Source organism: Chiloscyllium plagiosum, unplaced genomic scaffold (genome assembly GCF_037043375.1).
Source record: "Chiloscyllium plagiosum isolate Xiang-an unplaced genomic scaffold, Cpla_swu_hap1 HiC_scaffold_32, whole genome shotgun sequence".
In the NCBI taxonomy this organism is placed as follows: Eukaryota; Metazoa; Chordata; class Chondrichthyes; order Orectolobiformes; family Hemiscylliidae; genus Chiloscyllium; species Chiloscyllium plagiosum.
The window spans coordinates 29,259,879-29,267,491 of NW_028270170.1; positions in this window are offsets into that span (position 1 = coordinate 29,259,879).

Genomic DNA, 7,613 nt, shown 5'->3' on the forward strand with positions numbered 1-7,613 from the left:
AACAGTAGTATGTTTCCAAGTCAGGATGTTACGTGATTTGGGAGGTGAACTTTCAGGTGAAGGTGATCCCACATACCTGATTAGACATTTCACAGGAATTTGATACAACAGAATGGCTTTCCAGGCCATTTCTGCAGGCAAAGAGTCACTTACATTGCTATGGGTCTTAAGTCACATGCAGGCCAGTTTGGGAAAAGATGCCAGATTTGCATCCCGAAAGAATAGGATTGAACCAGATGTTTTTTGGATAGTTTCAGGGTCACCATTATTGATACCAGTTTTGTTATTCCAGATTTAGTTAATTTTATTTTTAATTCTCCAGTTGCTATGTTGTGATTTGAACTCATATCTTCAGATTGTTAATCCGACTAGAGGGGAGGCCAATTGGATTTGGTGCTTGGTAACGAGCCAAGCCAGGTGTCAGATCTCTCGGTGATAGTGATCACAACTCCCTGACCTTTACTCTAGTAATGGAGAAGGATAGGAGTAGATGGTATGGGAAAGTATTTAATTGGGGGAGGGAGAACTACAATGCTACTAGGCAGGAACTAGAGTGCCTAAATTGGAACAGATGTTTCCAGGGAAATGCACAGCAGAAATTTGGAGGTTGTTTAGAGAGCACTTGCTGCGAGTGCTGGATTGGTTTATCCCACACAGATAATGAAAGGATGGGAAGGGGAAGGAACCTTGGGTGACCAGGAGTGTGGAACATCTATTCAAGAGGAAGAAGGAAGCTGACTTAAGGCTGAGGAGGCAAGGAACAGACAGAGCTTTTTTTTTTAGATTAGGTTAGATTACTTACAGTGTGGAAACAGGCCCTTCGGCCCAACAAGTCCACACCGCCCCGCCGAAGTGCAACCCACCTATACCCCTACATTTGCCCCTTACCTAACACTACGGGCAATTTAGCATGGCCAGTTCACCTGAACTGCACATCTTTGGACTGTGGGAGGAAACCGGAGCACCCGGAGGAAACCCACTCAGACACGGGGAGAACGTGCAAACTCCACACAGTCAGTCGCCTGAGGCGGGAATTGAACCCGGGTCTCTGGCGCAGTGAGGCAGCAGTGCTAACCCACTGTGCCACCGTGCCACCCACAGCTCTAGAAGGTTGCAAGGTAGTCAGAAAGGAACTGAAGAATGGACTTAGGAAAGCTAGAAGGGGGCATGAAAAAGCTTTAATGGGTAGGATTAAGGAAAACCCTAAGGCATCCTACACTTATGTAAGGAAAAGAGGATGGCCAGAGTGAGGGGTGAGCCTGGAGTTGGAAGAGGTAGGGGAGATCCTTAATGAATACTTGGCTTCAGTATTCACTACTGAGAGGGACCTTGACGTTTGTGAGGACAGCATGAAACAGGCTAATGTGCTTGAACAGGTTGATGTTAAGAAGGAGGATATGCTGAAAATGTTGAAAACTATAAGGATAGAAGAGTCCCCTGGGACAGACGGATATACCTAAGGTTACAACAGGAACAGATTGCTGTGTTTTTGGTGGTGATCTTTGCATCCTTACTGTCCACTGGAGTAGTGCCTGATGACTGGAGGGTAGCAAATGTTAGTCGTCTTTTTAAGAAAGGGAATAGGGATAATCCTGGAAATTACAGACCAGTCAGTCTTACTTCTGCAGTGGGCAAAGGAAAGGATTCTGAGAGGCAGGATTTATCATTACTTGGAAAAACATAGTTTGATTAGAGATAGTCAGCATGGCTTTGTGAGGGGCAGATCATGCGTCACAAGCCTTATTGAATTCTTTGGGAATGTTTCAAAACACATTCTCAGTGGATGTGGTGTAAATGGATTTTAGCAAGGTGTTTGATAAGGTTCCCATGGTAGGATCATTCAGAAGGTAAGGAGGAATGGGATACAGGGAAATTTGGCTGACTGGATACAGAACTTGCTGGGCTATAGAGGACAGAGGGTGGTAATAGGTGGAAAATATTTAGCGTGGAGCTTGGTGACCAGTGGTGTTCTGCAAGGATCTGTTCTGGGACCTCTGCTGTTTGTAAGTTTTATAAATGACTTGAATGAGGAAGTGGAAGAGTGGGTTAATAAGTTTGCTGATGACACGAAGGTTGGTGGAGTTGTGGATAGTGTGGACGGCTGTTGTAGGTTGCAACAGGACATTGACAGGATGCAGAACTGGGCTGATAAGTGGCAGATGGAGTTTAATCTAGAAAATTATGAAGTGATTCATTTTGGAGGATCAAATTTGAATACAGAATACAGGGTTAAAGGTAGCATTCTTGGCAGTGTAGAGGAACTGAGGGATCTTGGTGGGCATGTCCATAGATCTCTTGAAATTGCCACCCAGGTTGATAGGGTTGTTAAGAAGGCGAATGGTGTGTTGGCTTTCATTAGTAGGGGGATTGAGATTAAGAACCACGAGGTTATGCTGCAGCTCTATAGAGCCATGTTAGACCACACTTGGAATATTGTGTTCAGTTATCAAGTCATAGAGATATACAGCACAGAAACAGACCCTTTGGTCCAATTCATCCATGCCGATCAGATATCACAACCTAATAAAGTCCCACTTGCCAGCACCTGGCCCATGTCCCTCCAAACCCTTCCTATTCATATACCCATCCAGATGCCTTTTAAATGTTGCAATTGTACTAGCCTCCACCACTTGCTCTGGCAGCTCATTCCATACATGTACCAGCCTTTGTGTGGAAAATGTTGCTTCTTAGGTCCCTTTTATATCTTCCCCTCTCACCCTAAACCTTTGCCCTCTAGTTCTGGATCCCCACCACAGGGAAAAGACTTTGTCTATTTATCCTATCCATGCCCCTCATGATTTTGTCGAATCATCCCTCAGCCTCTGACGCTCAAAGGAAAAGGAAGGATGTGGAAGCTTTAGAGACAGTGAAGAGGAAATTTACCAGGATGCTGCCTGGACTGGAGGGCATGTCTTATGAAGAAAGATTGAGGGAGCTAGGACTTTTCTCATTGGAACGAAGAAGGAGAGAGGTGACTTGATACAGATGTATAAGATGATGAGAGGCATAGATAGACTGATAGCCAGAGACTTTTTTCCCAGGGTAAAAATGGCTATCACAATTTTAAGGAGAAAGTGAGGTCTTCAGATTCTGGAGATCAGAGCTGAAAATGTGTTGCTGGAAAAGCGCAGCAGGTCAGGCAGCATCCAGGGAACAGGAGAATCGACGTTTCGGGCATGAAGAAGGGCTTATGCCCGAAATGGCGTTATCACAATTTTAAGGTTGATTGGAGGAAGGTTTGGGGAGATGTCAGAGGTCGGTTCTTTACACTGAGAATGGTGGGTGCGTGGAATGCACTGCCAGCGATGGGAGTAGAGTCAGATACATTAGGGACATTTAAGCAACTTTTAGATAGGCTCGTGGATGATAGTAAAATGAAGGGTATGTAGGTTAGGTTTCTCTTAGAGTAGGAGAAAAGGTTGGCACATCATTGAGGGCCAAAAGGCCTGTACTGTGCTATACTGTTCGATGTTCTAGTATCATGTGTCAGCATTTCCTAGCAGGAGCCATGCAACATTTGTTCATGCATAAACTTTATTGGTGAGAATTAAATTTATGGCTTAACCTAATTCAGTCATAATTCTGGTCCTAGCTCAGAAATACACACAAATGAATTATCTATAGTGATGGCCATATGAATATGTCATAACACATTGATGCCTTGAGATCAAATAACTCAGCATAAGTTAGGAATCAAACTTGAGACTGAGACATTTTCTCTGCTTATTTTGCTGATCTGAAAATTCTCACTAAACATATTGAAAAAAGAAGCATCTATTACCAATAAATAGAGATGTTTATATGCCAAGCCCAAAAAATATTCAGTTACTCATATGATAAACACTGACTAAACTGATTAGATTGTGATGCAAAAGACTTCAGAACAAAAACAAAATCCCCATTTAAAGACAGATAGTGCTATGCTTACTTTACTGGTAGTAATACAATTCACATTTTATTTCAATTATGTTTATTTGTATGTAAGATGAAGTAGACATTGAATTTATGCCAATAAGTGGGAGATTTTAGCCTTCTGATTAGGAACCCCACTGGTAGTGAACAAATGTTTCAAAATTCCATTCCTGAAATTGCAGGCTCAATTCCCACTTCGTTAGAATGAAGGGAGCCTTCAGCAAACGGGTCTGTCCACATTAACCCACATTATCAGGCCCCACACAGGATTTCATGTTTTAAAGTGAAGATTCACTCCGAAATTGCTGTTTGTCTGTTTGAAATAGTCACAAAAACAAGAAATGGCTTGGCCTGCTTCACTCTGTTACCTGAGTCTAGTTTGATGTTCTGAAGAAAGGTCCTCAACCTGAACTGATCACCATTGTTTCCTTCTCCAGAAATGCTGACAGGCCTACTGAGCATATTGAGCATCTTTTGTTTTTATTTATAACTGGTTTACTTTCAATTGATGCAGTATGGAAGACTAGTTTATTTTGTCAAGGGTTTTTATTTTCGGAGGATTGCTTTTTGCCTCGTCCCTTTTGTTAAAGTCTTGACAACAACTCAAATTTTGGTGGCACGGTGGCTTAGTGGTTAGCACTGCTGTCTCACGCGCCAGGGACCTGTGTTCGATTCCAGCCTCGGGCGACTGTGTGGACTTTGCACATTCTCCCCATGTCTGCATGGGTTTTCTCCAGTTTCCTCCCACAATCCAAAGATGTGTGGGTCAGGTGAATTGGTCATGCTAAAGTGCCCATAATGATAGGTGCATTAGTCAGGTTAGAAGAATGGGTCTGGGAGGGCTGGTGTGGACATGTTGGGCCGAAGGGCCTGTTTCTATACTGTAGGGAATCGAATCTAATCTAAAATAACTAAAGAATAATGATGCTCCTATTGGGCATTCCAATTCTGTGGCATGACTTATGTGAGAAGTACCAACACACAATGACACAATTTCTTTAGCGCCTAAACAAATTAAGGTGGGGAAGAGTATATTTGTTTTTCTGGTAGAATAACTGGCTTGCCCAGCTTTTTGATTTGCAAACGGCATCCAATCTAGGCTATAAGTTTTACAGAGGTATACTTGCCTTGGAAAATGTTAATGAGATGTTCTCTTCCCATTGCTGAAATGTTGGGTTTGTTGCTTGAAAAACATAAAAATAATAGCAGGGCAAAAATGTTCCTCAAATCTGATATCTTCAAGCACTACAAAATAGCTCACTCCCAGTTTTTCAGTTTCCCCAATGAGGAATTGCTGTCAATGTGAAGCACTTCAAGAAATCTTTTATTACTGAATAGCTTTGTAAGAACAATGCTTTCAACAAAATAGGTAAACCCCTTCTGCTCCTTTTTGCATGTGTTTTATGGAAAGACATTTTTTATGGAAACACACAAAGATTAAGAAAGCTTATCCAAATAACACCTTCAAGGATTCAAACAAAGCGTACAACTTAAACTGACATAATTAAATATTTCCAGTAAACTTTGCAACCAGAAATGTAAAATTGGATTGTGTTTCAGAACTGAAGCATTAAATGGATTAAAAACAGAAAGTGCTGAAAATACACAGGTCGGCTTGTATCTGTAAATAGAAAAGACAGGTTTAATTTTTTTTACAGCTATATAAATAGATAGGTATCAAAATTACTCCATCACTGCAATGGATTATAATGTCTTTCTCTAATAAAGGAGCTCTTGATACCTAATTGTGCAATATTTGTAGGGAAATAGATGTCCAGTTCGACAGAAAAACAGTAACTAAGACTAAGCAACCACAGAGAATAGGAGAGAAAGGACAGTCAAAGCATTGAATAACGTAAGTTACGGCAGAAAAAATGAATAAGTTTGATATTGAAACACAAGTAATAGAGAATCATAAATATAATATTTTAAATATAAATACGTCTTATTAAAAAGATTAAATGTTTTGTACAAAGGAAACCATTGTAACAAGAAAAAAGAAAGAGAACAATATTGTAAGCCAATGGGCAGAGTAATTGGGTTAAATTAGTAAAAATATATTTGAAAATGCAGTTACAAAATTCTCCTTTACAGGGCACAAAACCTGGCTAATGGCACTAGTGTGGCTTCTGATGCATGATTGTCATGCAGTTTGCTACAGCTTGAAAGCAAACCCTTGGGATTCCTTTCTCCTTTTCATAAGGTTTCTGACACAAGGAAAAGATATAACATCAGTAAGCAAGTAAACATCAAGTTACAACAGTAAACAGCATCATGAACAATACAGCAGGGTGAAAAGAATAACAAAAACATGACAGAATAACAGAGAGGGATTAACAGGAAACACCAAATAATGAAATGAACATAAAAACTAGGAGCAGGTTTAGGCAATTCAGCCCCTTGAGCCTACTTTGCTATTTAATACAATCACTGGCTGATCTCATCTTGGCCTCAACTCCACTTTCCTACCTGGTTCCCATATCCCTTTAACATATTATTAATTTAAAATCTATCTCTATCTCCTCAACCACTGCACTATGGGGTAGTGAATTCCACACATTCATAATCCTTTGAGAGAAGTATTTTCTCCTCATTTCTGTTTTAAATCTGCCACCTCTTAGCCTAAAACTATGATCACTCATTCTAGATTGTCCCACTAGGGGAAACATGTATACGATGGCTACTTTGTCAATCCCCTTTACCTCTCATACACCTTAATTAGATAGCCTCTCATTCTTCTAATCTCTAGCGAGTACAGGCCTAAACTGCTCAATCTTTCATCTGTGGAACTAATCAAGTGAACCTTTCCTGAACTGTGTCAAATGAAGTACATCCTTGCTCAAGTAAGGAGATCAAAACTGTCAGCAGTACTCCAGATGCAACCTCACCAATACCTTGTACAGTTGCAACAACTTATACATTCTATTCCCTTAGCAATCAATGCCAAAATTCCATTGACCTCCTTATTGCCTGATATAGCTGCATAATAGCTTTCTGCAACGTATGCATACGAAATCCAGATCTTTTGGAATCATCTCTCGTAATTGTGCACTACTTACTTTTAAGACTAAAATCCAACAATAATAACAGTAGTTAAATTACTGGGGGATTTTCACTCAATTTTAGCAAAGTTATTCAAGTTTAAATGAACAAAGTAGTGTATTCATTACTAATTTTCCATGGTTAATTTTTCAACTCTTTTTTTAGACTGCTTTATGCCTAACATGTATTTGCCTTTTTATTTCTGATGGTTTTGTTCAAATTGACAGTATATATTGATAGAAACTTAGAGACAGGAGTAGACCATTCAGTTCATTGAGCCTGCATTGTTACTTAATACAGGACATGAGTGGACCTTTGTGTATGATGGCTTATTGAGCGCCTAAAGCACTGAAAGATTGGTAGCTCCAACATCAGATGTGGGCATTGATAAAGCAAGTATGGAGGGGCATATTCCTTTCCTCATCACAAAAGGGGGATATAAGAAGGTTCCGAGATAGGATATTGGACAAGGAGTTGGAGTTCCTGCACAATAACCAGCACTTCAGTGGAACTTGATGGTTGTCTGGCATGACATTAGGAGGCTGCCACTATTTCTTGGTTAGGTCTGCTGGTTACACACCCAAGTGGCTTAATTAGCTGCATGCTGTGGACGATCAAATAACCAGTGCTGCAACGACTATGCCCCCTCATAATTCTAT